Source organism: Pristis pectinata, chromosome 5 (genome assembly GCF_009764475.1).
Source record: "Pristis pectinata isolate sPriPec2 chromosome 5, sPriPec2.1.pri, whole genome shotgun sequence".
In the NCBI taxonomy this organism is placed as follows: domain Eukaryota; kingdom Metazoa; phylum Chordata; class Chondrichthyes; order Rhinopristiformes; family Pristidae; genus Pristis; species Pristis pectinata.
Window position 1 is genome coordinate 17,164,415 of NC_067409.1, and position 24,397 is coordinate 17,188,811.

The 24,397-nt window shown below is 42.8% G+C and overlaps 1 protein-coding gene across 2 annotated transcripts in view; it reads right to left on the minus strand.

Annotated features, from left to right (window-relative positions):
- The window catches only part of ptprn2 (protein tyrosine phosphatase receptor type N2), a 771,544-nt gene that overhangs the window by 72,373 nt on the left and 674,774 nt on the right, over nucleotides 1-24,397 (minus strand). The gene's annotated exons all lie outside the window — the stretch shown is intronic.

The following is a 24,397-nucleotide window of genomic DNA, read 5'->3' on the forward strand; positions in this document are numbered from 1 at the left end:
GCTGGTCAGCATGGACTCGGTAGGCTGAAGGGCCTGTTTCCCTGCTGAATGACTCTATGATTCTCTATGACTCTAGACAACATCTCTGTAATTCATTCTTGATTACCACATACTGTTTTAGTTATACAGTGTGCTTAATGCTATCGACCAGAGATGAATTTCTAGGCCATTACATGCACATTATTTCGATGGGTTTGCTGTTACTGTTGACAGATCGCCACGCAACTGCCCACTAACGGAGGACGATATTGTGTGGATCAATCAGCCTGACTCGCTCAACTTCCTGGTTGCCCTGATGGTAGGAGTTTACACTGCAGAAGTTCTCACAGTGCAACTCTGCACTGGGTAGACCTGTGCTGCACTTCCAGACAAATCTGGCTCCCTCCTCTCTATGCACGCCAGATTTTATTAGCAATATTAAAGTAGTAATAACAGATGTCAGCAGTGTGTAAAAGGATCATGGCAATCCAATCAAGAGCTGCCGAGGTATTTCAGCTTCAGACACTCTGGATGCAACCACTTTAATCAGCCCAGTCCACTACACCACAATCTACCCTCCTTCCTGACTGTACAGAGGCAAAACAAATACATATAAAATTACAATATACAATGCTGAGCATGAATTGATGCTCAACGTTTTTCCAAAATACACAATTAGTTGGGAGGTAGTGCTCCTGACACCATTAATGTTAGTGTCGGGGAAGAGAGCAATCAGATCCTGGCTGTAGCTTCTCCATTTTGTTTGCTCCTATGTGATAGTGCAGAATAAGCTCTGAAACTATTCCATTAATGAAAGCTGCAAGGAAACTGAGTGTAAAACAGCATCAGTCTTGCATCGCTATTACCTGCTATAAACGCCCGTCAGCAAAGTCAGATCCAGGGTACCTAAAACCATGGGTTTTAGGTTTCATCACATGATCACTCTCATCTACCCTGCCCCAGCTTGTTAATCAGCCCTTTGAGGTATTCTACAAATAGATAACACTCACTTTGATGTTTTTATAATTCATAAGGTGCTTAAAGAAAATTTAAAAAAAACAAATCATTGGACTTTTTCGAAAGGATTCTTCCTCCTGGACTCCAGACAACCACTTCCAAGGAATTAATTGTCGATTCTTGGAGAATCCAGGACAGAGATGAAGGGTTGGCCATCCTAAGGCATAGCTGTCACCTTCTACTTAGTTTGAAATGCTTGACTATAGCTGGTGAGTGGCTACAGAGAGGTCGGAGGCATGACGGTGCAGAACTGGGACTCCAGACCCACTTTCCTTGCTAATGATGAAAATTAATTGAAAGTGTAGTGTGTAAAATGTGAGTGTACCATGTGATGTGACTTTGATAGACTATTTTAACAGAGCATTTGTTAAGAATCTACGCCTTCAGTAAGGATCTGCTGTCGATAGCTCCACCTCTATTAGTAAGCAGCAACAGCATATTGACCATGGGGATGGGATGCTGCTGTTTGAGGGAGAAGCAGGACAGAGATAAAGTGTAAAGCAAATGGGTTACAGAGTTCTCCAAGTAGCAGATGGCAGGAAGTGGGCTGTGAGGTAGAAGCAGACTCAGCCACTGGCCCTGCATATGGAATTACTGGAAGTGGTCCTGAGCAAAAATGATATTGTTAAGTTCCCACGGGGAGGACACAGAACAGAGAAATGGGGAAATATGTGGGACAAAAGAGATGCTGGTGGGACTGGAGACCAATGAGATGCTGATAAGCCTGTTGGTGCCACATGCTACCAACATGGTCTGTAATGAAGAGAAACTTAGTGGGTCAGGCAGCATCTGTGGAGGGAAATGGACAGTCGACATTTTGGCTTGAGACCCTTCATCTGGACTGAAAGATAGAGGGCAGATAGCCAGTATAAAGAGGTGAGGGGAAGGGGTGGAGCAAGAGCAGGCAGGTGAAAGGTAGATCAGGGGAGGAGGAGTGATAGGCAAATGGAGAAGAGTGGAAGTAACGACAGAGGCTGGGAGATGGTAGGCGACAAAGGGCCGCATACAATGGAACGGAAGGTGAAGAAGAACCAAATAAGGGAGGTGGGGTGGGCAGATGGGAACTAGGGGAAGGGGATCCAGTAGGAGGAGTGTGTGGGTGATGGGCAGGCGGAGTGGATGGAGGAGGGGAAAGTAACAGGATGATCGGGGGCTAGGGATGGGGGTGGGTTTGGGATGGGTGGTAGGAGGAACTGAGTAGATCAGGAGAGAGAAAAAGAGGGACAGGTCACCAGAAATCGGAGAATTCAATGTTCATGCTTTTGGTTTGTAAACTACAGGCGGAATATGAGAAAACCTTGGAAGGGACATTTTGATATGGCACTGTTGAGGATTTTTGAACACTGCAGGTTTGATATTGCAGTCTGGGAACTGAGGAAACAGATGTTTCCGGCTAAAGATACTTGCAAAAAGGTGCAATTTCCAGACCTCTTTAGATTGGGCATCAGGATTGGTGGTGAGTGGACTGGTGAAAGAGAGGGTTCACAGTGAATATATGGTTCCGGAGGTAGATTGAATAGGTGCCAGAATGAAAATGGTCCTTAAAAATGAGAGGCATGATTCCAAAGTTCAGGTGGGAAATAAGACCACAGAGATGGCAATGGTGGCATGGTCTTCCTTGTGGCCAATTTGTGTGGACACCACAGGTGGGTTCAGTTGGAAACAAGTAGGTCATGTGAGTGCCAAGGCTGGGAAGGCAACAAGCCACATGGCTTTCAAAAAATGAGAAGCCTTGCCATGCACATTATGGGAGCCATCGGCCTTAGAATACCTGTTCAAGATGGCCTGAGGAGCAAGTCCCAAGAGGCTATTTGCCAGAAAAGATGATTGCCCCTCATATGGGCTTGACAGAAGGGGCCAAGGTTACAGAACAATCCCACAGGGACACCATTCCCATGGTTGAAACACATAAAGTGGAGCTGGAAACTGGAATGCTGAATAGGATCCATTGCATACCCCTGGAGAGCGATGAAAGACATTTAAGGCCACTTTGTTGATAATGGAAGCAACTATTAGAATGCAGCAAGCTGATCTGTCAAAGGCCAAAATGTGTATCTGAAACACCTCAACCATTTCCCTCGAGGTGGAGCAAACCAGTGTTGGTCACATGTGCAGGAAGGGCCTTGGGGGAAGTAAACAGTTGGGTCAATAGTGGAGGCAGATGGGTCCAGTTAGGTCCAGGTTATGGAGAGAGTGATCCCTGAAGAAATCACGGAGAGAGTGATCACTGCGGAAAGAGCCCTGATGTAGGGCTTCGACCCGAAGCATCAACAATTCCTTTCCCCCCACAGATGCTGCTTGACCCACTGAGTTCCTTCAACAGATTTGTTTGTGGGTCCAGTTGTCAAATGTAGTTATGGGTTATGAGCATGCACAAGCAACCATGGGAATAGATTGGATCAAATCATTCATGTTGAGGGACAGTGTTTTTGAAAGGATCATAGGATTAGGCTTCAGAAACCACTCAAACTTCCAGATGTACTGGCTCCATTGGAACAGACCACTGGTCTGTGACTCTCTGGTCTGATGGGCTTGAGAGGTGCCAAGCATTCAATTGACAGGCACTAACAGACCACAGGAAGGCATGGAACATTTTGATAGTCAGAAATGGGGTTGTTTGGTGATGATTGCACAATGTTTAATTCCATCTGCAACTCCTCAGCAAATGAAGCGGCCCATGACCTAGTCAACATTCAGGTATGGGTTGACAAGTCACATGTAACATTCATGCAACAAAAGGCGACGTCCTTTTCCAACAAAAGAGTGTCTCATCATCTGCTTTTGGAAATTCAATGGTGTTGCCATCCCTGTGTCCCCTACCATCAACATCCTGAGTTCACCATTGACCAGAAACTCAAGTGGACCTATCACATAAACCCTGTGACTGTAAGAGCAGGTCAGAGGCTGGATATCCTGCAGTGAGTGACTCACTTCCTTTCACCCCCAGGTCCTATTCACCATCTACAAGGCACAAGTCAGGAGTGTGAAAGGATATTTCTACTTGTCTGGATGAGTGCAATGCCATCACTGAAGAAACTCGACTCCACCCAGGACTAAGTAATCTGCTTGTTTTGTACCCATCCAGCACCCTACCCTGATGAAGGGTCTCTATCTGTAATACCGGCTATTCCTTTGCCTCCACAGATGCTGCCTGACCCACAAGAGTTTTGCCAGCAGTTTTTCCTTTGCACCATTCATTCACCACACTACAGATACCCAGTGGTTACAGTGTGTACCATCAACAACATGCACTGTGGTTACTCACCCAGGCTGCACTGACAGTACCTCCAAAATCCCTATCAGACGAAGGACAACGGCAGCAGACACATGGAAACCACCACCACCTTCAGGTTCCCTTCCATGTTATGCCATCCTGACTTGTAAACATTTCATCATTCCTTCATGGTCATTGGCTCTAAATCCTGGAACCCACCCTCCCAACAGCACTGGTTCAAGAAAGTAGCTCACCACCAACTTCTCAAGGGTAATTAGGGTTCAGCACTGAATGCTGGTCTTGCCAACTAAGTGCCGATCTTAAGAAACAATGAATAAAGATAAAAAGCTATGAAATTTTCTGGGACTGTGAGACAAAATACAATCTGGAACAAGAGTGTAGTAAATGCAAGCATCCCTCTCCAGAAGGCAGGTCTGATTATCAAGGGCAAGTGGTGATAAACAGGTACCAACACAGTTGGACTTTGATGATAGTTCATCAGACAAAGCAGAGACTGAAACGAGAGCCAAGCAGTTTAACTTAAGACATTCCTGGGAGGAGGGAAGACTGCATTGTGGCCAAAGAATGTAAATGTTGTGCACTAAGAAGCCTGAAAGAAAGTTGCATGACACAGACAAAAGGCCTGTGATGAAGCACATAGAATGGGAATGTGGAATCTTTAGAGAGTGGGTAATACTAACAAAGGATTTACCTTCAAGAGGCACAAAGAGAATAGTGAGAACATTCTTCAAGAGTCATGGATTTGCAGTGCTAGCTGCTTGTGTGTCTGATGGTAAGAGCTGGACGTATGTCTACTTTGCTACAGGCCTTTGGTCTCTTGGCTGATCATTGATGGGAGTGAAAGATTAGGACAGAGGACGGCAGTAACAGAAGCTCCTACCAAATGAGGTTAAGAAACTGACCTGCAAAGAAAAGTTACAAGCCGATCAGAGAATTAGACCAGGGTGGTGACACAGTGGAAAAGACGTTCAGAGTCCGGGGCCAGAGGAAGACAGCCCACTATGGGTAGCTTGACTCAAAGGCATCACTTGGACAGTGATGTGGCAATCTCAGGCCAATGGAACCATTCACAAGCTGATGGCAAGCAATTCAAATCAGGAGTCAGTAAGATGTCTGAAGAGCATGGAGAGCCAGTTTCAGGACCACAACTGTGCCACCACAAGAGTCCATAAGCAAGATTAGAAGCAAGGGGCTCTGCATGAGGTGCTGCAGTGTGATAATGCCCATTGAGTCTGGCACAGACGATATTGACAGAGAAGATTAGACTGCACAAATTCAGGGGAGAACTCAGTGTCTGGAAGACCCACTGGTTATGGCATTGCGGCCTGGATTGACTCTAGTGCAGAGCAGCTTGGAAACTTTCAGGGTAGACTGCATTGCAATGTGACAGCAGGTCCAAAGCTTTGAAAATCCTGTGAGAGATGTCACAGCAGGTATGGGCTTATTAATGGCAGTCAAATGCAGCAAAGTCAGAATGCTGTAGGATAGCCTGAGAACAGGCACGGCAGAGATGAAAGACTTGGAGACGACCCAGAAAGGGAAACTCAGGGGAGCTGACTTTGTAACTTCAAAAGGGACAGCAGGAAAGAGGGAAGTGGCTATATGTCAAAGAGTCAAAGAGGGAGTCAGGATGCAAGATGGTGTGAAAGCAGAGACACAAAGATGGAGAGTCATTAAAAGCAACCAAAGTAGAGAATGTTGCAACTCACTTCCTGGTATCCAATAATGTACCAAATACAATATAATTGGAACCATGTAATTATTGATAGTTATTAGTCCCCGTGTTACAGTTTATGTAGAGTGGTAGACAAATCATGATCCAAATTGTGTAATACAACGTATTCAAATTCAGTAGAATAATTTTGTTAATGCAACTGTTGCGTAGAAAGGCACAATATATGAATGAGACCTACATAATGAGGTGATTCACTGAAATCATTAATGCCTGAAGTAGAAATTTCAGAGATGCTATGTTTAGCTTGTAGTGAGATTGAATGTTTACAGTTGTATATTATTATAAATAGTCAATGGACTGCATAACAATAGAGTCACAGAGTTTTGCAGCCTGGAAACAGGCCCTTCAGCTCAACCTGTCCATGTTGACCAAGTTGTCTACTTGAGCTAGTCCCATTTCCCTGTGTTTGGCCCACATCTCCCGAAACTTTTCTTATCTATGTACTTGTTTACATGTCTTTTCAACTTTGTAGTTGTACCTTCCTCTACCACTTCCTCTGGCAGCTCATTCCATATACCAACCACCCTCTGTGTGAAAAAGTTGCCTGTCAGTTCCCTTCTAAATCTTCCCCCTCTCACTTTAAGCCTATCCTGGGAAAAAGACTGTGGCAATTTACCTTATCGATGCTCCTCATGATTTTACATACCTCTATAAGGTCACCCCTCAGCCGCCTATATTCCAGGGATAAAAGTCCCAGCCTATCCAGTCTCTCCCTTTCAGTCCCGGTAACATAATTGGGAACCTTTTCTGCACTCTTTCCAGCTTAATGACATCCTTCTTACAGCCAGGTAACCAGAAATACACACAGTATTCGATATGCAGTCTCACCAATGTCTTGTACAGCTTTAACATGACATCTCAAATCTTGTACTAGTGCCCTGAAGGATGAAGGCAAGCATTCCAAATGCCTTCTTCACCACCTCGTCTACAAGCGTCTCCACTTAATGAATGTAAATAGTGAATAGTTTTGATGGGTTTGCTACTTGTTTAAACAGAAAGCAGAATAATGTATCTAGGTGTAAGTGTATCTTTAAGAATGGAGTGTACCATCTGGTATGACTTTGACAAGCTTTATAAATGTACAGGAGTCTACAGACACCACATGATGCATTACCAGTGGCTTTATAAACCTGCTGTCCTAATTTTGCAAAACACAGAATAGATATGAACAATCAGCCTGCATCTTGGTAAACACCTGCAAAGATTACTTCAGAGTTGGAACTGGTCAGTTCAGAAGTGGATTTTTGCCAATTTTGTGCAATTTTACAGCTTTACATTCATGAAGCTATTCCTAAACCTAACTTTTAAAGCTATAATTGGTATGGATGGATACATCAAAGAGAAATAAGTATGTTACTATGGAGCAATAACAGGAATAACATATTAACAAGTATGGGAGTAACATGGAAAACAGCACAGCCAGAGATCAGAGAAAAATAAAGAATGAGGACATAGAGCGTTTGGAAATGAAATGCTGAGTGCAATGAGAGAGTTGACAGAGGGAGGAGAGGGAGGAGAGGAAGTGGAAGCATTGAATGGGAAGCTGGAGAGAGTACCGCGAGACAAGGAGAGAGGTAGCAGCAAAAGGGATGATTGAGAGAGCACAGAGAGAATTTGGAGGGAGTAATGAGAACATGGAAGAACGCTATCAAGTAAGGATGGTCCATGGAGTCACAGAGCTATACAGCATAGTTATGGACATAGCCCAGTGCGTCATGGAAACCAGCCTCCCCTCCTTGGACTCCGTCCTTACCTCTCGCTGCCTTGGTGAAGCAGCCAGCATTATCAAAGACCCCACCCACCCGAGTCATTCTCTCTTCTCTCCTCTTCCATCAGGTAGAAGATACAGGTGCCTGAGGGCACGTACCACCAGGCTTAAGGACAGCTTCTACCCCACTGTGATAAGACTATTGAACGGTTCCTTTATACAATGAGATGGGCTATGACCTCACGATCTACCTTGTTGTGACCTTGCACCTTATTGCACTGCACTTTCTCTGTAGCTGTGACACTTTACTCTGTACTGTTATTGTTTTTACCTGTACTACCTCAATGCACTCTGTACTAACTCAATGTAACTGCACTGTGTAATGAATTGACCTGTATGATCGGTATGCAAGACAAGTTTTTCACTATATCTCGGTATAAGTGACAATAATAAATCGATACCAATACCACAGCAATGGGTACTTCAGCCAACCAAGTCCATGCTGACATTTTTGCCCATCTATACTACTCCCTTTTGCCTGAACTAGGCCTGTATCTTCCTATGCCTTGCCTATCTAAATGACTATTAAACATAGTGCTTGTATCCTACTTCACCACCTCATCTGGCAGAGAGTTCCAGATATCAACCACTCCCCGTGTAAAAGACTTTCCCTTTACATCCCCTTTAAAAATTCTTCCTCTCATCTTAAATCTATATCTTCTTGTTTGTAATACCTTGACCATGGGAAAAAGATGCTGCTTCTCTACCTTATCTAAGCCTCTTATAATTTTATAAATCTCTATAAGGTCACCCCTCAGCCTCCTTTGCTCCAGGGAAAACAAACCCAGTCCTATCCAATTTCTCTGTTCATCAACATTCCTTAGCGCCCCACCTTTCACTGTATATGGCCTTCCCCTATTTGACTTCCCAAAATGCATCAGCTTGAATTTGTCGGGATTGAATTGCATCTGCCAGTGCTCTGCCCAATTTTCCACCTGATCTATATCCTGCTGTAGCCTTAGACAACCTTCCTTGCTATCCATAACACCACCAATTTTCATGTCATCCGCAGTCTTACTAATCATACCTCCTACATTCATATCCAAGCTGTGTTTATATATCAGACAACAATGGTCCCAGCATTGATCCCTGTGGTGCACCACTGGTCATGGACTTCTAAATGGAAAATCATCCTTCCACCACTACCCTCTGCCTCCTCACACTGGCATTATTAGCCAGCTCACCTTGGATCCAATGTGTCTTACCTTCTGGACCGGCCTACTATACGGGATCTTGCCAAATGCCTTACTGAAGTCCATATAGACAACATCTACCTCCCTGCCTTCTTAGTTACCTTCTTAGTAATGAGGTTCATGCTACAGTAGGAACAGTATGCATACTGTGGAGTGAAAGAGTGCCAAGAGAGAGAATGAAGACATGAGAGAGAGAACGTGCTTATACAGGATCAAGGGAATGCTGTGAGGAGAGATGGAGAAGAAGAAAATGCTCAAGAGAAAAAAATGTTGGCCATTGAGAGGAGACACCTCTGATGAAACGTTACTGATCTGAAACGTTATAATTCTTTTTCTCTTTCCACAGATGTTGCCTGACTTCCTGTATATTTGTAGCGCTTTCTAGTTTTATTTCAGATTTCCAGCAAGTGGAGTGTTTTGATTTTATACTGAAGTCCCCTAACTCTGGTCCCATTCCAGTTTGCCTTCTCACACCCTGTCCAAGGCCCTGATCTCCTTCCTATAATGTGGTTTTAAGAATAATTAGTACATAACAACATATGGCAGGCAATGACCATTTCCAACAAGAGAAAGTCTAATGACTTACCCTTGATATTCAATGGTATTACCATTACTGAGTGACCACCGACATTCTGAGGATGAACAATCACCAGAAACTTAATTGTACCAGGCACACAAATACCATGGCTACAACCGCAACTGCAGGCTGGGTACCAAGAACAATCAAGAAAGTTGACACTATCCTGATCAAACCAACTCCCTTCATAGGTAACTCAACCTAAACATACATTGTCTCCACCACCAGCACACCATGGCTACAGTGTGTGGCATTTACAAAATGCACAGCAGTTACTCCCCTTGGCTACTCCTGCAGACCCTCCCAAACCTATAATCCCTATTACAAAGAAGGTTGAGGCTTCAGGTGCATGGGAGCACCACCAGCTGCAGGTTCCTTTCCAAATTACAGAATACCTTGACTTGGAAATGTATTGCCATTGCTTCATTGTCGTTTGGTCTGAATCCTGGAACTCTCCATCCAAAAACACTGTGGAAACACTTTCACAAAAGGACTGCAGTGATTTGAGAAGGCGGTTCAACACCAGTTTTTCAGTGTCACTATGGATGGGCAATAAATTCTAACCTTGCCAGTGACATCTACATCCTGAAAAATAAATAACAATAGAAGTGCTGACAATCCAGCTGGACCCACATTTCCTTGCTTCTATACCCTATGGCTCTATTTATGAAGCCAAAGATCCTGTATATTTTTTAACAGCCCTCTGAACTCGTCCTGCTAATTTCAGCAACATGAGTGCACATCCTTAAGTCTCTTTGTACCTTTCACAATGATACCCTTTAGTTTTATTTTAAGATTCCTCATTGTTCCTATCAACATATATCACTTGACACTGCTCAATTAAATTTCATTTGCCACATCTCTGCCCATTTCACCAGTCCACCTACTTCTCCCTGAAGTCTGGTTCCAACCTCCTCATGATTTATAATGCATCCAACAATACTCCAAGGAGTTTGATTGTGAATATTAACTTCCAATCTACTCAACAAAACATGCGGAGGAAAGAAACACTGTAAACCATAGAACCTCACTGCACTTGGATGAATGAATGTTAAGAATGTGGATAAGACAATTGAAAAGGAAATGGTTTATATAACATTCTTGGAGTTCATGAGTTGTACTTTTAAGCAATTCAAATTAATTGACTGGTGTCTTGAATATATCTCATAAAATCATTATTTTTGTTCTATTCTGTTAATTTCTTATGCTTTAATCATATATTATCATCATATATGGATGTAGGGTTTCAATATGTTCTTCCATCTTCTACTCATCTGAGTTTGTAAGTGATACCCAACCTTATTCCTTAATTGTAAACCTTTTCCATTTTTATTATAGGTATATTTTAACATAGATGCAAGTTAGATCCATCATTTCTGCACAAGGAACTCTTTACTCCTTTTATGCAATAAAAGTAGATGCAATAATAAGGCACACCGATATTCATTTGGTATATGATATTTGTTTGTTGAATTTAATGAGTTGAAGGAGCTGATTGTGCGGGGAGGTTCTACCGGATGGGAAGTACTTCTTCAGCACTGGGTACAGAGCTCATGAGTTGGGTTTGAATGAAAAGTCCCATGAGTTTCACTTTTCCTGAATAGTAACTCAGCCTAGAATCTCCTGGAAACCTGTGCTGTAACAATGGCATTAATATACTAAAACATGCACCACCAGACTCAAGGACAGCTTCTATCCTGCTGTTATAAGACTCTTCACAGTGAATGGTAGGGCCCTGGGAAGTGTTGTAGAACAGATGTACCTTGAAGTTCAAGCACATGGTTCCCTTAAAGTGGAGTCACAGGTAGACAGGGTGGTGAAGAAAGCTTTTGGCACGCTGGCCTTCATCAGCGAAGGCATTGAGTATAAAAGTTGGGAAGTCGTGGTGCAGTTGTACAAGACGCTGGTGAAGCTTCTCTTGGAGTATCATTTTCACTTTTGGTCACCCTGCTATAGGAAAGATGTTATTAAACTGGGAAGACTGCAGAGGAGATTTATGAGCATGATGCCAGGACTTGAGGGAGTGAGATATGAAGAGGGGTTGAAGATGCCAGGACCTTATTCATTGGAGTGTAGGAGACTGACGGGTGTATAAAATCATGAGGGGCATAGAATTTTTCCCAGGGTTGAGGAAACAAGAACTAGAGGGCATAGTTTAAGGTGAGAGGGGAAAGATTTAGTAGGAACTTGAGGGGCAACTTTTTTACACAAAGGGTAGTATGTATATGGAATGAGCTGCCAGAGGAAGTGGTTGAGGCAGGTACAGTAACAACTTTTAAAAGGCAATTGGACAGGTACATGCATAGAAAAGGTTCAGAAGGTTATAAGCCAAATGCTGGGACTAGCTTGGATGGACATCTTGGTTGGCATGGACCAGTGGGGCCAAAGGGCTTGTTTCCGTGCTGGACTACTCTTTGACTCTTGAACGGACCTCTTTTAGGATGAAGATAAGCTCTTGACCTTACAATCTACCTCGTCGTGGCCCTTGCACCTAATCGTCTACCTGCTTTGTATTTTCTCTGTACTGTAACAGTAACACCATATTCTTCATTCTGTTATTGCTTTTCCCTTTGTACTACCTTGATGTACTTGAAATGATCCGTATCATCTTCAAAACAAAGCTTTTCATTGTATAGCAGTACATGTGACAATAATAAACCAATTACCAATTAAATCTCTTTTCAGGAGTGAAATAATGATTAAAAAATGTCACAGATGTGTTAACTACATTGCTCCATAATTTTCTGGGATGTTGAGAACCGTTCTCTAAAAAACTCATCAACATGAACCTGCCAATATTCAAATGAGCTGTGTGAGTGAATTTCCTGGATTCATGCATACACTGAGAAATTTGGGCTCAGGTATGAAAGAAGTCAGTGAACTCAAGCCAACAATGTAATTTATGACTTAGATTTGATTCTCATCATTTCTCACATTGAAGTCTACTTCAACAGTTTTGGTCATTCACTCTGTGTCCTTCTGCAACTTCTTGCTCCTGTTGCTAGATTATTCCACCTCTGATAGTATGCACACCTGGTATTGAGTTTTGCTTGCCTAAATTATTACTAGATCTAGAAATGTCCTGGAGACCTGGTGGAGGGAGGAGGCTCCAATTTTTTTATAATACTGCCAGCCAGAGAACAGACCTTGAATTCCACTCTATCTGTCTCCTATTACCAAATCTCTGATCTATTTGTAAGATGATACAGTTGTCATACTCAGCCTTGAGAGTCAGCCCTTTGAAGGGATATATGCACGTTATAAGCAGCAATCATCCCGCTGCTGGAAAGAGCTGTGGCTTCAAGATTTGGCACTGTAATCATGGGAGAAGGGAGGGAGAGGTTTCCAAGGACTCAGGTGGTCCTGGACAGACTAGTGGAAGTAAGTATCTGTAGAGACCATGTCTTTTGTGTAAGGGAGCTACAAAGTCTTTGTATGCCAGTAGTTTGGGGAAGGGTGCAATGGTAGGAAACCCCCATGTCCGCTCTGTCCCAGGAGGCTGAAGAAAACAACATAAAGTCTTCTCCCCTTGGGTTAGATGCTTGGGTGACCTCTTTAATGCAAATGTGAGCAGCAGACTGTGAGATGTGGCATAACTTTCAGCATTTTGTTGCAGAAAAATAATATTCCAGCCTTTGGGGCTGTTTATTTTTAGATGTCAGTCAGAAGTTCTATTTATACTGTAAAAAGAAAAAAAAAGAGAAAGATAGAGAGAGATTTCAGTGGATTCGGTGGGAGGAAGGGCCTGTTTCCGTGCTGTATCTCTACGACTATGACCTGGAATTTTCTGGCAGGGCATGATAGGACAAGTTGAAACAAAAATTTTGCTGTGCAAACTTATGCTACAATTTCCTTGAGAACTAACGTGCACCAGAAAATAGCACTGCCATGGACCTCAGAGGATGCAGGACTAATACCAGTCCCCTGAAGCCTCGGAAGACAGCATTACTGATAGTTTAGAATGACTGTCTCCTGCCACCGCCTTTCATCCAGGGAGCCTCTATCTCTCCTCTCCCCCAATGATGAATAAAGGGGGAGTGCCCAAGGTATTAGGCGCTCTGTTTATTGGACAACAGATTGAAAGGTGGGGATTCCTAAAAGCATCAGTATCAGATACTCACAAAGAAGTTTAGAAGAATGAGGGGTGATCTATAGAAGTTCCTAAGAGGGATGTCAAGATGTTTCTTCTCGTGGAGGAATCTCAAATAAGGGAACATAGATAGAAGATAAGAGGGCAGTCATTTAAAACATAGGTGCATAGGAACATCTTAAAAGAGGGTAGTGAATCTCCAGATTTCCCTATTCCAAAGGGTTGTGGAAGCTGGATCAGTGGGAATGTTTAAAGAGGAAGCAGGAAAACTTTTGAAAGGTCAGGGAATTGAGGTCTGTGGGGATCTGGTACAGAAGAGGAGGTGAAGCCTGGGGCTGATCAGCCATGATTATATTGAATGGTGGGGTAGGTTTGAGGGGCCAAGTGGCCTACTTCTACTCCAGTTTTCTTATGTTCTTATGTGAGAACTGTCAGAACAGTAGACGGCAACAAATGGAATGAAAGAAAAAACACAAAAGGTGAAAATACATTGCTAAATTATGGCCTAGAAATTCCTTCTCACATTGTTGAAAAGAAAGCACTGTGCAATTGAAACTAGGCTGAAGCTGGAGCAGGCGATACTGTACCCATCTCTTAGCCTCTTAAGTGCCCGGTGGAGAATTTGATCCTTGGTTTTCTTTTGCATGAGAAAAATTTTTCTGGCTTAAAGCTCCCCCAAATAATTCACCATTGAACAATATTCAACTCCAGAGTGATTTCAAACTCATTGGTCTGAAGAGTGACAGTTTAGTCATGGAACAACCAGCTTTTACTTACCTTGTCTCCCCTGAAACAGTGCAACAGGCCAACACGCACACTGTGTTCTTTGCTAGGCTGCTCTCCAGCACTCTGCATCCTCACTGCTCACACTCAACACTGGGCCTTCCTTGCATCTTCAATGATTTTCCTTTACTCCAAAAAGGTTTCCAATGGGGATTTGCCTGCACCTAACAGTTCTCTTGATAGAGGGTGTGGAGATGGATCATAAGCATCAGAGCCACACAGGCAGTCAAGAAGACCGTGTGAGAGGAGGTTTAAAAATGCTTATCAGGCACGGTAATGTAGGGGCAGGCATGGTAGTGTAGCGGTTAGCATAACGCTTTACAGCGCCAGCGACCTGGGTTCAATTCCGGCCACTGTCTGTAAGGAGTTTGTACATTCTCCCCGTGTCTGTGTGGGTTTTCTCCGGGTACTCTGGTTTCCTCCCACTTTCCAAAAGACGTACAGGTTTGGAAGTTGTGAGCGTGCTATGTTGGCACCGGAAGTGTGGCGACACTTGTGGGCTACCCCCAGAACACTCTGCGCAAAGGATGTATTTCACTGTGTGTTTCTATGTACATGTGACTAATAAAGATATCTTATCTTATCTAGATCTTATACACCCAGAATGTACATAGACCCATGCTCATAGTTGGACTCCCTTGAGGATCATTATCCATGCAGTTCCGGCAGTTCAGAACTCACTTGTTTCTGGACTACTCTGCCCATGGAGGTCAAGGTCACAGTTGCTCTCAACTTCCCAGCCTCAGGATCAGGCAGGTGCTGATGCCACACAACAGGCTTACTATTAAGAATGGGAGCCCATCGAGTTTTTGCGGCAATAGCAGCATGGGAAGAAAACTGGCTAAGGAACAGGAAAGAGAGAGTAGTAGTGCACAGTTGTTGGAAATTCAGGCACAAGAACACAAGAAAATAAGAGCAGAATTAGGCCGCCTGGCCCCTCAAGCATGCCCTGCTATTCAATAGCTGCTCTACCCCAGGCCTGAGCTTCTCTTCTGTCTCTGTACTCCAGAGCCCTCAATTCCCTTTCGAAAATGTATCCACCATCTTGAATACTTCTCATGATCAAGCCTCCACAGCCCTTTGTAGAGAATTCCAGGGATTCACCACCTGGTGTGAAAACAAAAATTCTGTGCAGCTCCATTTTAGAGGACTGGCCCTTATCTTGTAAGCAGGGCAGGCAGAAAAACTGATTAAAATCATACAGGATCTTGGGCTTTATTTATAAAGGCATAGAGTGCAAGAGCAAGGAAGTCATGAGGAATCTTTATAAAAGACTGGTTCGGCCACAGAGTGTCCAGTTTCAAGCTCCACACTTAAGGGAAGAGTTACGGCTGCAGTGAGAGTGCAGAAGATATTTGCTAAAATGATTCTATGGATGAGGGACTTTAGTTGGGGGGATTGACTGCAGAAGCTGGGGATATTCTCCTTGAAATAGTGGATGTTGTGAAGCAATCTGATGGAGGCAGTTCAAGTCAAGAGGGGTATAGCCAGAATTGATAGGGAGAAACTTTTCCCACTGGCCAAAGGGTCAAAAACCAGGGGACACGGAATGAATGTGATTGACAAAGAACTAAAAGTGACACGAGGCAAAGGTTTTGTATGTAGTGAATGGTTAAGGACTGGAATGAAATGCTCAGTGGTGGTACTGGTGATAGTTTCAGCTGTTGTATTCAAAAGCAGCTGGCTAAGTATTTGAGAGGAAAGAATTTCGCAGGGTTATAGGGAGAGGGTGGTTGAGACACACTAAGCCAGTAAGGACTAAATGGATTGAATGGCCCCCATCTATGCTGCAACTATTCTGTGATTCTGTATGTTTTTTAACCAATAAACATGAATCATCCAGAATTTAAACCATTCAATTTGCTTTAAGGTGGTTACATGTGATTTTAAAAAGCACATAGAGACTGAACCCCAATCCTTCTTGTTTGTGGAATGCACCAGTCAGTGGTGTGACAGTGGTAATAAAATCTGGCAGATTAAAAGCATGCGAGAAACAAGATTCTTGTACTTGTTTATAAAAATAAGGCTTGAATGAATGAATAAACTAAGGTAAAGCCTAAACTACCCTATGTTATCACTGTGGATGTCAATTCAGTTTCACTTTATAGATACTGAAAGTTCATGAAAGTGGGGTTTCTTCAATAAATGAAAATATCAAATTTAGTCAAACACAGAAAACTGCCCCAAGTAGCATCTTGAACCTAAACAAAAGTAAAACCTGGAACATTCCTGTCTTCAGCACCTGACATACGGCCATGAAACCAGACCAGACTGCCTAACTGGGTGCGATTACTGATCACATTCTCTGTACAGCTCTAAATTTGCCCTTTAATATCCAGTGTGAATTCAAATAGTTCCAACACCTGAAAATATGCCAACTGTGACATTAACATGTCAAATCTAAAGTCAGAATCTCTCCCGCTGACATAAAATAAACACTATCGTCTAGGAATCCTTCATCACAAAGTTATTAAAAAAATTCAACTTTTTAACTTAAGTTTTGAAACAAGCTGAAAGTAAATATATTAAAGGTAAACATGAGATAACAAGAAAAAGATAGTGTAGGTCCGCTAGCTACATACTTATGGAGCTTGAAATTTTTGGGGATTAACCAAAAACACTCAAAAACATACAAATAGACGACTTGAAAAAAACATCCTGTGTCTTTATTCATGAATTTGACATGTTGGGAATCTTCAGCTGTGCCACATTTACACTTTCGTTCATTTTGTTTTACTAATGTTGCATGTGGATTTCAACATATCCACATGTACTTCTGACCAATCCCAATAGTTTGTGGAATGCACTGATCAGTGCAATGCTGGTGGTGACCTGGTAGGTTATGGGAAATTTTAATAAATTAATATGACTTTGAATGTCTATGTGTTATTATTACTGATTTCAATTTATACCGTCTGGAGTCCAAAAGTTGATGTATTCCTTGACTGTTTTTTAATAACCAAAAAATATCCCATTTTGTGAAAAATAGAAATGAAATAGAGAAACTACTCCCCAACTGAGCCAAAAATACCAACTGGAAAATTCAAGTCCTACTTATAACACACATAATAACCATTAACCAATCAGATCTTACAATGCACAGCAAGAAGTGATCTCTAAATGTGCACTGAAATCCTCACAGATTCCTAAAAACTCGAAGGGGTACAATCGTCAATGTACTGTCATTTTGAACTAGACTGCCTTGAACATTCGGTTACAAAATGAAAGTGATCTGGGACCAAGCTGCTCCCTTACAAAGGAATCCAGTAGTAATTGAAAGAGCAGAATTTTGACCTTGATTCCTCATCTCCTCTTTTGGTTCTTCTTGTCAGCTCATCACAGACCAGGAATCAGATTTTCAACACTCAGTTCTGTATAACTTGATGACAAACTCAAAGAGCAAATATCATGTTGTGTGAACGGTATAAAATAAGCACCTATTATCCTTGTAAATTGAAACACAGAAGCACAAAAAATGAGAACAGGAGCAGGCCATTCAGCCCATCAGGTCTGTTCCATCATTCAACACAAAAATCACTTTGTTCACTTTAGTACCATGTCAAAATAAATATTTGAATAGATCCCTTCAAAATGGCAAGGATGATCCTGCTGGCTTTATTCAGGCTCTGGGCATTTCAGGAGACAAAATTGGGTGAAAGGTTCAGTTCAAGCGCAGATACCATACAATCTGTTTTCTGCTGAGTTGCAGGCTTAAAGCATGGGCAGCCATGCCAAGAGAATGAATCATGTGTAGGTGTGTGTGCAGGATTTGGTGGGGATGGCAATAGGGAGATGGACCAGCAGGGGCATATGCAAAAAGCTGGAGGAACAGCGGATCAGGCAGCATCCATGACGGAAATGGACAGCCGACATTTCAGGTCGAGAGCCTTCATCAGAGACATATAACCTGTTAACAATCACCTTAAGGATGTGTGTGTATATGTGTTTAACATGCCCTCCAGAAGTGATCATACATAAATTCCCTGGGACCAAGGCTCTGTCTCATGGGACGAGAAGGCACGTGGACCAGGGTAACTCCTTAAGCCTGCTGTAAGAAAGCCAACTAGGCCAGAGTGCCCCTGCGGATGCTGTAGTTACAGCTTACAGATGGGTCCTCTCAGCTCTTACAGGTTGTCCCTGCAGTATTTGAAGTGCCTTTTTCAGAGCTATGGTAATCTTCCATTCCTCTGTCAGCTTGGTTAGTAGCATTCTCGCTTCTGAGTCTGAAGGTTCTGGGTTCAAGGTCTCGAAGGAAAGTGATCTGGGACCAAACTGCTCCTTTACAAAGGAATCCAGTAGAAATTGAAAGAGCAGAACTGCTCGTGAACTGTGTGCAACGTCTTCAGAGGCTTGAGCAAAAACAAAATCCTGTGCTGTACTGAAGAACTGCAAGTATTTTCACAGCAGATGTTAAACTAGCAAGCCCAGTGCTCTCGGAAGCAAAATATCTCATGGCATCACTTTGAAGAGGATCCCAGAGTCCCGGTCACTGTTTATCATCATGAGGACAGATTATTTGGTTTGAAAACAGAAAATGCTGAGAAAATTCAGCAGGTCAGGCAGCATTGTTTTGGGTTTGTTACCCCTTTATTTAGTTGTTGTCACAATGCTGCTTAGGGGAAGTTGTCGTGAACAAGAGAGCTGCTGAGTTTCCGACATCATCAAGGGGAATTAAAAGTTGCAGGGATCAGTCAGTGGATTTAAGGCCAAGATCAGATAAGCCATGTTGTTATTGAATGTGGAGCAGGTTTCAGGGTCCATATGGCCTATTCTTGCACCTTATGTTCTTATTATTACATTGTCCAAAATTACTTAATTGATTTTGGGATGTGAAAGGTACTATATAAATGCAAACCTTTCCTTTGTTTACACTTCCCAAAGTGCAATCATTAGAGAGGCATCCCATAGGAGTGTGGTACTGTGTTGTAGTGGTTGGTGCTACTCCCTCACAGCTCCAGGGACCCACGTTTGATCTTAATCTCGGTTGCTGTCTGTGTGGAGTTTGCATGTTCTCTCTGTGACTGTGTTTTTTTCCCAGGTGCTCTGGTTTCCTCCCACATCTCAAAAGTATGCTGGTGGGTTAACTGGCCACTGTAAATTATCCCTTAATGTCAAAGAGTGGCAAAAGAATCACAGAGTGATCATATCTCTGTGATATTGGGATCATATCAGGAGATAATTACAGTGTTATAATAGGTGAAATGCTTTCCTTTTCCTTCTGCTCTTCTATGTCTGGAGATGCATCTAACACAGAGCAGGACATATTTTCAGATGAACAGGTCATTAGGTTGATTCACAATCCCTTACTGTAAAGAAAGGCAACTAGATTGGCATCTTTGTCACCATGGGTGGTCCTGCCATGACTTGAACACCCATCAGCATGGCCTTCAGACCATGCATTCCTGTCAATTCTATTCTGGGTGCCAAAAGGTTCTGCCTTCAATAGAATAAAGACAGGACACTGTGCTGTGCATATTCAGAAAAATAGGATCAGGCAACTTCAATCTATTCCATACGAATGGCTAAATCAGTAGCCAGAAATAAATTTTAGAATTATCATCTCAGCAAGAACTCAGTTAGCAGCAGAATTTAGAAGCAATGGTCCAGATATTTGACCTTTGCAAGGAAATGAATACCTAAATGCACTTGATAGCTATTACAGAACATTTTCGAAAGAGAATTGGATAAATGCTTGAAAGGAAAAAAAATGCAGGGGTAAGGCAAAACAGCTGAGGAATATAACCATCTGGGCAGCTCTTTCAGGACAATTACAGTGGGGCTATGGTGATTCAAAATTCAATTTTACCTACAAGGATGGAAAAATGCTGGAATCCATTATTAAGGAAGTAATAACAGGATATTATTACTTGTTGTCAGCCATCAGTTGCGGCAGGGTTTACATGCTATAACGGGCTATAAAATGAAGTCAGGCAGCATCATTGACAGCAGTGCATCCCTTCCTGATGAGCTTAATGCATTCTATGCACATTTTGAACCTCTAATGCACCTGAACCCATAGTCACCGTTGAGGACATAAGTTCAGTCTTCCACAGAAAGCAACTGGCCCGGATGCTGTCCCTGGCCGTGTTCTTAGATCCCGTGCAGATCAGCCGTCGGGGCTTTTTGCAGACATTTTTAACCTCTCCCTGCTTCAATCTGAGGTTCCCACCTGCTTTAAGAAGACCACTATCATCCCGGTACCAAAGAAAAACAAGGTAACATGCCTTAATGACTACCGACCAGTGGCTCTGACATCCACCATCATAAAGTGCTTCGAGACACTGGTCATGGAATGCATTAACTCCAGCCTCCCAGACAACCTCGACCTACTGCAATTTGCCTGCCACTGAAGCAGATCTACGGTGGATGCCCTTTCCCTGGCCCTACACTCATCTCTGGAGCATCTGGACAGTAAAGATACCTATGTTAGTCTATTGTTTGTTGACTACAGCTCCACCTTCAATACTATAATTCCAAGCAAACTCATCAGCAAACTCTGAGACCTATGACTCAACACTTCCCTTTGTAACTGGATCTTTGACTTCCTGACCAATAGACCGCAATCAGTAAGGATAGGCAGCTACACCTCTGGCACGATTATTCCCAACTGCACAAGACTGTGTCTTCAGCCCCCTACTCTACTCCCTATACATTCATAACTGTGTGGCCAGATTCTACTCTAACTCCATCTACAAGTTTGCAGATGATACCACAGTAGTGAGCCGTATCTCAAATAATGATGAGTCGGAGTACAGGAATGAGATAGAGAGCTTAGTGACATGGTGTCATGACAACAACCCTTCCCTCAATGTCAGCAAACAAAGAGCTGGTCATTGACTTCAGGAAAGGGGGCGGTGCACATGCTCAGGTCTACATCAATGTTGCTGAGTTTCAGAGGGTTGAAAGCTTCAAGCTCCTAGGAGTGAACATCACCAATAACCTGTCCTGGGCCAACCACGTAGATGCCACGGCCAAGAAAGCTCACCAGTGCCTCTACTTCCTCAGTATGATAAAGAAATTTGGCATATCCACTTTGACACTCACCAACTTTTATTGATGCACCACAGAAAGCCTCCTATCCAGATGCATCACGGCTTGGTATGGCAACTGCTCTGCCCAGGATGGCAAGAAACTGCAGAGAGTTGTGGACACAACTCAGCACATCACGGAAACCAGCCTCCCATCCATGGACTCTGTCTATACTTCTCGCTGCCTCGGTAAAGCAGCCAGCATAATCAAAGACACCACCCAGCCCGGACATTCTCTCTTCACCCTTTTCCCATTGGGCAGAAGATACAAAAGCCTGAAAGCACGTACCACCAGGCTCAAGGACAGTTTCTATCCTGCGGTGAAAAGACTATTGAATGGTTCGCTCGTATGATAAAATGGACTCTTGACCTCATAATCTACCTCGTTATGACTTTGCACCTTATTATCTAGTTGTACTGCACTTTCTCTGTAGCTGTGACACTTTGCATTCTGTATTGTTTTACCTTGTACTACTTCAATGCACTGTGTAATGAATTGATCTGTATGAACGGTATGCGAGACAAGTTTTTCACTGTACCTCGGTACAAGTGACGATAATAAACCAATTCCAATTCCAGTATTTAGGACAGGTCCAACATGGTTTCAGGAAAGGGAAATCGTATTTGACAAATTTATTACAGTACTTTGAAGACATCATAAGCTGGGTGTATAAAAGCGATTCAGTAGATGTAAATGTATTATAATTTCCAAATGGCAGTGCATAAGGTGGCACATAAAAAGTTACAGCACAAGGTGTGGCCCTGGGGTTAATTTAGTATGTATAGAGGATTAGCTAACTAACAAAGATCAGTGAGTAGAGTCATGGAGTCACAGAGTAATACAGCACAGAACAGGCCCTTCAGCCCAACTCGTCCATGCCAACCAAGATGCCCATCTAAGGGATAAATTGGACATTTTCAGGTGGGCAAGCTGTAACTAATGAACTGCCACAGAGATCCTTGCTCAGGCCTCAACTGTTCGAGAACCAAGTGACCTGAAGCTAAATGTGCTGATGTTGCAAAGACAGGAGGTAAAGCAAGTTGCAGAGAGGATGCAAAAGCCTGGAAATTAGATTTCATTCACCTTTGATGCATGAAACACATGTTGTGTTTTCCATTAATGCTGAGTCAAGTGTGACCAAAAAAAATAGCAAAATTGGGGCACTGTTTCTATAAGAAATCACAGTTGTGGGTTATTCCCATTTAAAAACACTGGGAGACAACTTGCATGTTCAAAATGACAATGGCTGCCTCCTCACTCACAAGCTCCCTGATGGGAAGTTCACCAGAACTTGTAGTGTATTTGATCTCTGTGTGGCAGACATGCAAGGGGAAGATCAAATGGCACACCGATGTGACGTTCCCCATCGTGCTACAAAGTGGAGTAACAAACAATCCAGATTGTTTGTTGCTCCCGATTCCAGCATCTGCAGTCTCTTGTGTCTCCATGCTCCTGAGTGGCTCTGCGACAAGACTGGGTTGCTGCCACATGGTCTTTATGAGTGTTGCCCTTCTGTGAAAGAGCAGCAAGTTAGAATCAAAGTTGGGGAGTCAGTGAAAACAAAAGCAATGTCCCAGTGAGGACCCTCTAATTCATGTGTGGTTCCCGGCTTGCTGTGTGAGGTACTCTTTTCTTTGAGTGAACCACGAAGATCACAGGTTATAACACTCTGATCACATTTCTGTCAATAATTTGGAAACACCCAGTGTGCATGACCTTGACATAACCAGTCACGCAAAATAAGAGACCCAGGTTAGGGTTAGTCATGACAACAAGTGTCCAGCCCTATTTAATGATGGGAAGACCTCTACAGGAAATGGATATAAGCACTGCAAAGTATGTGCAAAACAGTTTTTTTTTATGTGGTTTATCCATAAATATTTAGGACTTGGCAAACTGGACATTGGAAAACATTGTGCTGGGGAACAAGAACACTTTGCACTAAAAGGCGTACAGGATGTTAACGAATGATATTAAGACAACCATAATCATACCCAAATTGCTTAACACTACACTCACCCCCATCCCTGCATTTTCTTTCATGCTCACCTCTTCACAACATTACTTTTTCTAACCTCTTCTAAAAATTTAAGCCATGCCCTAATGATAGAAACAGACTGTTGAATTGGCTCTGGATCGTTATGATTGGCTTTGATACAGCAAGTAAAAAGAAAAGTAACAAAAGGGCAAAGATTGAAGGTTAGTGCAAAAATGCCACTGAGAGTTGAGGAATATTTTTAATGCAGTGACTGGGTAAGATCTAGAATGCACTATCTGTAGGGAAAATGAGAATTCATTATTAATTTCCAAAAGGAAATTGGATAAGTCTATGAAAAAGAGAAAATTACAGGAAATGGGGATAGATTGAAGATGGGATTAATTGGGTCAGCCCTTTAAAATGTTGTCACTGCCGTAAATGACTAAGTGGACTCCTTCTGTGCTATTAAACTCATTGATAGTTTTCTGTCCATTTCAAACATAGATCACCAAGTAGAGAGGTGACAACACTCAATTGCCTAACACTATTCCATACAAAGCAGTCTGCTTGATGCACATCCCATCTTCGTTCTAAACATTAATTCCTCCACTCACAGGTACACTGCAGCTCCAGTGCGTACCATCTATAAAATGCCCTGCAGCTGCAGAGGCAGCCCCTTCCCGACCTGCAACCTCAGCCATCACGGAGTATGAGGGCAGCAGGTAGGTGGGAACACGTCTGCCAGCAGGTTCCCCTCCAAATCGTACGCTATCCTGTCTTGGAGATATATCACCAGTTCCTCATTGTCACCAGGTCTAAATCCTGGAACTCTGACCCCAACAATATTGTGGGAGCATCTTCACCAAGGCATTTGCAGTGTTCAAGAAGACAGCACACCACCACCTTCTCAAGGGCTATTAGGGATGGGCAATAAATGCTGGCTTTGCCATCAAAGTCTACATCCCAAAAGGTGATTTGAAAAAAAAATAATGGGTTACTTTCTGACTGAGTAT